The sequence below is a fragment of the Juglans microcarpa x Juglans regia genome, chromosome 3D, assembly GCF_004785595.1.
Source record: "Juglans microcarpa x Juglans regia isolate MS1-56 chromosome 3D, Jm3101_v1.0, whole genome shotgun sequence".
Classification (NCBI taxonomy): Eukaryota; Viridiplantae; Streptophyta; class Magnoliopsida; order Fagales; family Juglandaceae; genus Juglans; species Juglans microcarpa x Juglans regia.
In genome coordinates this window covers 37,897,991-37,908,604 of record NC_054598.1, presented here as the reverse complement: position 1 = coordinate 37,908,604, position 10,614 = coordinate 37,897,991, and positions in this window count along the sequence as shown.

The window sequence follows — 10,614 nt, the reverse complement described above, 5'->3', positions numbered from 1 at the left end:
TTTTTCAAAGAAAAGATCTCTTCTGTTTACGTCAACCGCAACCATAGCCAACGGAGGAGGCACAGGAAAAAAATGGTGGGTCATGGCAGGCTGTCGACTTTGGAGAGGGACAGGGCAGAGATTCAAAATAAACGTGGGATTTCCTTTTCGTTTTGATCTTTGTTTATTTTTTAATAATTAAAACGGACACGTAGCTCAAGCCACATCAAGCAGGAAGTGGGAGCGGGATAAACAAGCGGGGGCTATAGAACTACCCTTCTAGTTCATGTTTCCTAATCTACCGAACGATGGGGGTGTCCCAGCGGGGCCCCGTCTCTTCCCTATCTCGCAGTTCGCACTCAATTTTTTTTATACAAATATATATTTATATTTATCTATACTATACATATTTATAAATATTTATTATTTTTACCATATATAAATATAATAATATATATTAAATATAACTTTTATTTAATACTTGGTATAAGTTGTAGCATAATATGGTGACTCTTTTATAGACTGTCAATGCAATACAAGAGTCTCCACATTGCTGAAGTATGAGATTTGTATTGTGAAGATAATCTATAAAAGGATCACCTTACTACACTATAACTTACACAAAATATACACTAATAAATTTAAAAACTACATTTATATAGTTTTTAAATTATAATCATATTTACAAATTTAAATTTACAATTTAAGTTTAAAAATATATTTTTTATCACTTTTAGATTCAAGTATAATTTTTAAACTTAATTGTACTGTACTCTATTTTTGAGGGGGGAGGGGCCACCGTATAATGCGCCCCCCCCCCCCCCCCCCCCCGGGGCGCCATTTATACATGCCGTGCATGGGTACGATCACATGATCATATTTTGAGTACGTAGGACGTAGGGGGATAAGCGTTTACTGCCAAGAGAACATGCATCCAGCTGATCAAAGTCACTCGATCCTTGACTACAATATGGCTAAAATTGTCCTACTTTGTGAGATTTTGTATCCCCACTTGAAGCATCCGATTGATCAAATCGGAGAAGATGTTAGGTGACGTTGCTACAGTAGAATATTCCCGTTTGGGGAAAAATTTAAATAAGAAAAAACTGTGGAAGGAAAAAGAATGTGGGACTGTGCACCAACCCCCTCCAACACAACCCCCCATCAACTACCATTGCCCTTAACAAACCACTTTTAATATATATTGTGGTTGTTGTGTCTACATCGACCGATATATGAAAAAAAGGAGTTGATCATGATGAGTTTGCAGGAATATATATATATGATCAATGAGATATGCTAATTATAATTAAAAACTTACAAAAAAATTAATTTTTCACTTATTGATCAATGAGAGAAATGTTGAATTCATGCATCCATGCATTAAGGCTTGTTTGGGATTAACACAACTGTTCTTAAATATTTTTGAACTACTTCACTACTATTCACTAGTATTATTTAAAAATTATTCACTACAATTTCCTTACTATTTCACTATTATATATAAATTATAATTTTCTATTATTCACATATATTTTGATATATTCTTAGTACCCAAACGAGCCTTAAAATCAATGCTGAATTAATTTGTTTTCCCATATTAAGAAAAAAAAAAAAAAAAAAAAAAAAAAAGAAGGTGTGCTGAAGGTGATGATCAATAATTCGTTGGATAAGAAGGCAAGATATATGTAGCATGGTTTTGACTTGGGACCTTTCTACAGGGACTGATAAAAGGAACCGATCACGAAATGCACCGATTCACTTAGCATTTTCCTTTGACTTATAACAGACAAAATGCACATCGATGCATTTCGTCGACACCTTTTCTCAATTCACTTAACATTTTCTTTTGACTTATAACTCTCTAAGTAAAAAGAGATTATTGAGGAAAATGCAACATTTACATCAGAGGATTGGCTATATATATATATATATATATATATATATATATATGGTGGGTCTACGCCCACCGCTAGGAGCTCCCGCTGGGGGCTCCGGCTCGCTAATACATTTTGTGCTTTTTTATTATTTTACTATTTTTATATAAATTTTTTAACATCTTTAAATATTTTTTAAAAATAAAAAAATTCACAATATTATTAAAAAATTCTTACTTAATCATAAAATAAAATAAAAAACTTAAAAAAAATAAAAAAATTACCAACGGGAGCTCCCAGCGGGAGCCCCCAACGGTAAGCATAGCTTTTTCCATATATATATATATATATATATATATATATATATATATACACCATTGGTTCTTGGCATCAAGACGCTCAAATGCATGCATGTTCTATTATTTTAAACAAAAGGGTCGGGAAATGGGAACTCGATGTTCTGCGGATATCACTTACAAGAGAGGGAAATAAATATCATCAGAATGTGAGGTACTAATTGACTTAATACTTTTTTCTATTATTACTTTCATTAATTTAAACATTCAGATTTTTCACCTCAATGTTAGTACTCATGAATTTTATAATGAGATGAAGTTAATATTTTTGTTTTTTAAAAATAAGTGAGTGATCGGAAGAGGAAAAAAAAGATTAATTGGAACCAATAATTAAATTTAAATTAAAAGTATATAGTTATGGAAAGAGTGAAATTTAAATATAAATGATGCACAACTGATCGAATGATTTGGAAATTTAGAAAGTCTGAGATATATAACATAAATTGGGTTGATGTGCCCCAACCAATAAACTATTAGCCGTGGACATAGTGTTTGTGTATGTGTGTATATAGTAGGTGGAAGAGTGACGACTTCCACACCTACTACACATTACTAGGGGTGTACATTTAAGCCGCTTACCCGACCTGACCTGACCTGGAAATTCCGAATTATCCGACCCGAAATGAAACGGTGTGGAACGGAAGACTTTCGTTTGAATTTCGAATTGAGTCGGCTAAATCGGTTAATACCCGATAACTGAATGATGTCGTTTTACTTTTATCAAAAATGGATTTTCTTCCAGACGCTAGCCCTCTTTCTCGCACTCTGCCCTCTCACAGACTCCCCTCTCAGAGACTCGCATTCAGCCCTCTCACAGACTCGCATTTAGCCCTCTCACAGACTCAACCTCTCGCACTCTGCCCTCTCACAGACTCGCACTCAGTCTCTCGCACTCAGCCCTCATGCAGTCTCAGCCCTCTCAGTTCTCACTCTCGGTGTCTCAATCTCTCTATCGGACAGAAGGTATGGATGATTTGAACCGTTAGGGTTCTTGAGTTTGGGTTTTTCTTGGTTGTTGAACTTTTGGGTACTATGGGTTTCCGATTTTGGTTTTGGGTTTCCGATTTTGGTTTTTGGTGGAAATATTTCCATCGATTGAGAATACTTGAGTCTATCAACTCCTTTTTGGTGGAAATTTAGTCACATACCTTGTATGTGGGTGGTGGTATACAAAGATAAGAAATCTATTCCAAATGTGATTCAATGACTTGGCCCTGTGTAAAGAGATAAGAAATCATTATTTGTGTTCACACCGTTTTGTCAATAGAAGTTACTATCAAAAGTATGTGTAATTTCTCTTAGTATGTGTAATTTCTCTTTTCTAAAAAAGGTATGTAACCCAAAAAAATAGAGAAAATAAGGGCTATACATGAATTGCTTTTGCATGGATTGCTAGCTGTAGCTATATCTAATTTTTTCTTTATCTGCGGTCAAATACATGAAGTCATCTCAGCATTAGCAATAGATGAAAAGTCATTCATTTGATTTTTGAGTTGCAAATTATCGTTCCAATTTTATTGGATGTCCCCAAGGGGACAAAAATGGTTCCAAGTAATTAATAACTTGTCCCTGCTCTGATACAATGAACTTCTTGCACCAATAAACATCTCTTTAAATTTCTGTTTGAGAAGTAGTATATTATGGGAGTCCCACGTATTGTTTATTTCTCTCCAAATCTGAATTCTGCTCACAAATTATAAGGAAGTTTGATCCTTGCCTTACAAAGAATTAGGCAATATTTTTAGTTTTCAACCTCTGGTTCTCAAGAAATTCTTCACGAAAGAGGTCAGTCTGCATGTACAGTTGCAGACTAATACACTAATACGACGCGTAGCCTTATATTACAAGCACATTTATTAATATACTAAACATATCACTAATGTAGAAAGCTTGACACTTCATGATCAGTTTATGATATCAAAAAAAAAATCTGTATTTTAAATGTTGTTATAATTATTATGATCACATAATAAACAGCATGAACTGAACTTATCTTATATGCACCAAGCTGTCTTTGTGCAGGGACCTTATCTTTTTATATTGTAAACTGTAAAGTCTTGCTTCTTGGGAATCATGATACCTCATCATATATATATATATATATATATATATATATATATATATTGACACATGTAATATATATTGATATATATATTAATGATGCTTTATTTATCTCAAATTGCAGTTATGGAGTCTAGTGCTACTGTGCCTTCGTCAGGGTTTGAATTAATCCCTAGTGTAATTCATTTGGATCGCTCTCTCCCTACAACTACTCATTCTCATGTTCGCCCTCCTATCAAAAGATCTCGGGGTAGATCGGATGTATGGCTTCATTTTTCTAAGATTGAGAATGAGGATCCCGATGACCAAAGAGCTGCATGCAATTATTGTGGTAAGATTTTATTATGTCATTCTAAAAAACAAGGTACTTCATCTTTGAGATACCATATTGACACATTTAAGGCCTTTATTGAGACTGGGATTGGAAGGGATAACCCCCAATAAAAATGACCGGACCTAGGAGGGATGGGGTGGATGGTACATCTAGTAGTCCTAGTTTTGGACTTGTCAAGTATAATGAGCAGAAAATAAGGTTGGCGGTAGCTAAGATGATAATTGTGGATGAGCTACCATTTAGATTTGTAGAAAAACAGGGATTTAAAGACTTTATGATTACAGTTGAGCCTAGATTTTCAATCCTCTCTCACATTACTATTATGAGAGATTGTATGAAAATGTACTTGTCAGAAAAAGACAAGTTAAAGGACATATTCATGGCATCCAATTATAAGATTTGCATCACTACTGACATGTGGACATTAGTGCAAAATCTTAACTATATGTGCATAACATTCTATTTTATTGATGATGATTGGGTTTTGCATAAAAGAATTATAGGTTTTATGAAAGTTCCTAATGATAAAGGGACAACAATAGGAAGAGAGATCGAGTCATCTATACTTAGATGGGGCATAAAGAAGATATTTACAATCACAGTAGACAATGCATCATCTAATACTACTGTCATTGATTATTTGAGGAAGATTACCAAAATTAGAGATTGTTTGGAACTAGACAATGACCTTATGCACATAAGATGTTGTGTATATATTTTGAATCTTATTGTCCATGATGGCTTGGAAGAAATTGATAAATCAATTGTGAAGATTCGAAATGCGGTGAAATATGTGAAGTCTTCCCCTACAAGACTTGAAAATTTCAAGTCCTGCGCGGAGAGACAAAATATCTTGAGTGGTGCGCTTCTTTCTCTTGATGTTCCAACCAGGTGGAACTCAACATATCTGATGTTGAATGCGCCTCTCAATTATCATGCGGCTTTTGAGGTGATGCAAGATGAAGACAATCAGTTTGGTCCCATTTACGTGAGATTGGAGAAGGACCACCAACTTTAGATGATTGGCAAATCGTCAAGATTTTTGTACAAATTTTAAAGATTTTTTTATGATATCACCTTGTAGATTTCAGGCTCAACTTATGCAACTTCACATTTGTTCATTAAAGAAATAGCTTCAATCTATAATCATTTGATCAAATTTTCTATGGGTGATGATGATATATTGAAAATTATGTCGAAGAGGATGTTGTTGAAATATGACAAATATTGGAGAGATTTTGAGAAAGTAAACAAAATCTTATTTATTGCGGCTGAGCTTGATCCGCGCGCCAAGTTAGAAGTTTTGAAGTTTTGGTTTACAGATTTTCTTGGCCATGAGCGAGCGTCCGAACTTGTTACAAAGTTAAAGAGGATGATTGAGCAGATGTATAAACAATATTCAAAATCTAATGTAGGTTCAAGTGTTGATGAGAGTCAAAGCAACACGATGTCTTATAATGCGGCGGATATTTATAGTAGGTATCGACAGTATCAAGCATCAAAGGGTGTCATAGAGTCCAAATCAGAGTTGGATCGATATTTTATGGGGAGCCTTGAAGGATTGACACCCAACTTTGATATTTTAATGTGGTAGAAGACGAATTCAATCAATTTTCCGATCCTTGCCAATATAGCTCGAGATGTTTTAGCTATTTCCATATCTACTGTTGCTTCTGAGTCGGCATTTAGCGTTGGAGGTCGTGTCTTAGATTCATTCCGTAGCTCATTGGCCCTTGCAACAGTTGACGCTCTTATCTGCACACAAAATTGGTTGATGGCTCCCTCCGTTAATTATGACTCACAGATATAATGGAAGATGCGGAAAGCTACAAGTGAGATACTGGTAAGATTCATATTGAAGAATATTTTCATATAGTCATTTCAATTAATTAGATTTTTAACATAATTTTTTTTTTCATGTAGAGATGATGATGAATATTTTGAATGAGGCCGATTGAAGAGTACTTGAGTTTTCCATACTTGAATTCACGGTGACTTGTCCTCATAGGTAACATAGGAATTTTTGTTATTTTTGATCTTGTAAATTGGGATTATGCCCATGTGTACATAAGTTTGGAAATGATACTCAAGATGAATACCATTATGATCATTTTATATTGGTTTTGTACATAAGTTTTTGTTTATCTTGGACTTCTCTTCCAAAAGGAACCCAGGATTATTATAATACTTTTATCTGTAGAACCATGCAGGAGAGGTTCTTGGGACTTAGTGGCATTACTCTTGTTGTTCATTCAATTTCAATCCAAAATTTGAAGCCTTATAGTACGTTTGGATGTTGAAGTGAGTTGAGTTGAGTTGATAAAATATTATTTTTTATTATTATTATTGTTTTGAGATTTGAAAAAATTGAATTGTTTATTATATTTTGTGTTGGAATTTGAAAAAATTGTAATGATGAGTTGTGTTTCCAAACGAAACCTTAATTTCACTAAAATGGCACATAATATCTGTGACAATAATTCTACTAATTAAAGCCTTAAGACTAAACTATCTATGCGGAGGAGAGTCAACTAGTGTTGTTACATCCTCTGATGTCACCAATTCAACCATATGCTTGGCTAAATAAAGACCTTCTGTCAAGTCTTGTGAAAAGTATTGGTTTAATTGGAAAAAAAAAATTAAAAAAAAATAATCGATTAATCGGATAATCGGGTAATTTTTGAAATTGTACGGTTCGGTTAAACGGGTATATATAGCCGGTTGGGATAATCGGATAATATTGTTGGGTCGGGTCGGAACATTGGTTCCGGACCGGATCGGGTCGGGTTGAACAGCCCTACACATTACTCTAATATGAAACGTGCCATCCGTTACTCCAATTCAATACTACTACTACTTGAAGCAAATAAATAAATACTACTAGTACCACTGGATCAGTGCGAGCTTTACGTTAATTATATATATATATATATATTATAATTCTTAAGATTACATGTAGTTTATGATACTAATGACGAATTAGAATCAAAGAAAAATTTAATAAATATTTAAATTCCACATCGACATACAATTAATACCCTAGAGGATTACATATATATATATATATATATGATATTAATGCTAATTTGTTGATACTTAATTTCTCGGATATAATACTAACATAAAATATTAAGGATTATATAAAATATCATGATCATACGAGGAAGCTGCTGGTATTTAATTTTTAGAAAAACTTATGAAATTATCTGCAGTTTATTAATTTATCTTTTTGGACAATACATATATATATATATATATATATATATATATAATCACTTTCCTCATGATGAACATTTGAAAGATTGAACGGTTGCCATTCGACTTTGAAATAGTTGTGGTGACACCATCCAAGCTTGCAGCGTGGGGCCACTTAATTAATCAGGTTTATCGATCATTGATCATAAATCTTATAAATGATTCAGACCTTGACAAAGCTGACTTCTTTTTAATGATTATTCTATTGTATTTCAGCACTAAATTACAATAAATAAATAAATAGTGAGAGCTAGCTACGTAGTACTTGTGGCCTTATATATTTATAAATAAAAATTAATAATATATAGTCAATTTTGCCATCTGCACAGAAAGGGATTAAAGGTGGCTATATATCCCACGTGCAAGTAGCAACAAGGTAGGGTTGAAGCCGTAAAATGAGGAAGATGAAGCAGACATGAGACAAGGATGGGCATCGACAAATAATTGCCTTTCTTTCTCAGGCAATATTATTATTATTATTATTATTATTAATTAATGCCCTATATACGATGGTATGCTTGTAGCCGTTGGTCATTACTTCCTGTAACGCATGCAACCCAACAGAGTGGGACTCGTCACACGTCCTCATGATATATAGTACAAAACATATATTATTAATCTTCAGGGTCCATTAATCCTTTTTGAGTCGTATGATCGTCCTGCGACATGTGAACTTTACTGTTCACATGGTTTTAATTTTGAGTACTGGTGTCACATATTTTATTATATATATATATATATTTTTTAAAATAGAATAGAACGTCTAAGGCCCCATCTTGGATTTATAAATGAATTGACATGATTTGTGAATAATAATAAGATTTGTGAGTTAAAATTTATAAATAGTAATAAATAATAGTGAGATTCCAATCTAAACCGGCTCTAAAAATATAATAAAAAATTAAAATCTTAAATTATTTTAGTTTAAAACCTGAGATTGAACAAAACCTGCATTAAGAAAAACAGATGTTAGTTTAAAAACCAATTTTGGGAAACTTGCTTGAAGCCATAGAGAGATTTACGGAGGCGATAAACACGTGTCTCCCTCTTAATATAGTAGCCTAGTGGAGGTTGCATGTAAACTTCCTCATCAAGTTCACCATGCAAAAAAGCATTGTGAACGTCCATTTGGTGAATGATCCAATTCTTGGTGGCAGCAATAGCTAGAACGTAGTGGATTGTGGTCATTTTGACTAAAGCAAAGGTTTCATGATAGTCTATACTTTCGACCTGAGTGTAGCATTTGGCTACAAGTCAGACTTTGTAGCGCTCAATGGTACTGTCAGTGCGGAGTTTGGTCTTGAAAACTCATTTGCAACGAATGGGTTTTTTGCCAAGAGGGAGAGGTTCAAGTGTCCAAATGGAGTTTTCCTCAAGGGCACGAAGTTCGGAGGCCATAGCTTCATGCCAGCGAGAGTGGTGATTGGCTTCAAAGTAACAAGTACGCTTAACAGAAGCAGTGAGAGTAGTTAAGATTGAATGATGCGCATATAAGAAACGAGAGTATGAAAGGAAAGCAGGTAAGGGATGAGAAGTACCTGAGGACTGTGTAGCGGTTGAAGATGCATTGGACTCCATGGAAATGTTGTCATAATATTTAATATTTTTGAAAATCTTGAATTAAATAAATTTAGAGACAAAAAATGTGAAAAATTAATTCTTAAATGCATTAAGGAAATCTCCTCATAATATTTGTATTTTATTAGTAAAACATATAAATAAAATAATTATTCCATCACTGCAACGACAAATCAATTATGAATGAAAATCACCACATTCTCAACTTCTCATAAAAAAAAAAAAAAAGCATATTTCAACTTATTTCATATATCTAACCGCATTTCAATAGAATACACATTCTTACACAAAACTCACTCAAATATACTCACAAGTCACAACTATTCGTAGATATATATATATATATATATATATGTCCCAATTAAATTAAGTCTTTTTTTCTTAATTTCCGAGGGTCAAAACAAAGATGTACATACAGATCATATTGTACTAGAGATGGGACTAATTCCTTCCCGGAAAGTGAGTTAGAGTAGTTATAAGACACCGGTGGGTCGTAGCTGCAGGCGAAGCCGCTGTACCTGTGTTTCTTTCTCTCTGCCATGGCCCGTCCTCTCGAAACGGTGACAACAACATTATTATCACGTTAAAATAGTTGCATGTGGAAATTTAAGGAATTGACACATGAACACGTGCAACATGTGACCATATTAGTTACAGAGTACTTAATGGGGCTTAATTGTGGTATAGCCATCCATTGCATCCAGCTGGCTTGAGCCCTACAACTACTACTAAAAATAAGTATTTCAGTCATACACCCCACTGAACCATACATGCTCTTCTCCTTACTACCAGCTTATATAAAACAGACAAGTAATACAGACATAAAAATATTTTTTAAAAATAAATTTATAAACAGACATAACTTTATATATATATATATATATGATACGTTAAATCTACTTTATAATAAAAATAATTTTATAATCTAACGTACTATATCAAATTATCAGTTTGTGGATTTAATTTTGTGAGATCTCTTTGTGGTTAAAATATTTCTCTATATATAAGATAATTACTTTTATTTTCTATAGAGTTTTATATATGAATAGTGCTACATATATTTATAATCATTATTACAAAATTCATTTTATCAATTTTCTTTTAAAATTCTAATTTTAAATTTCAAATTTTATAATGTTTAGCATATCATGCACTAGTTGAGACATTGAGAAGT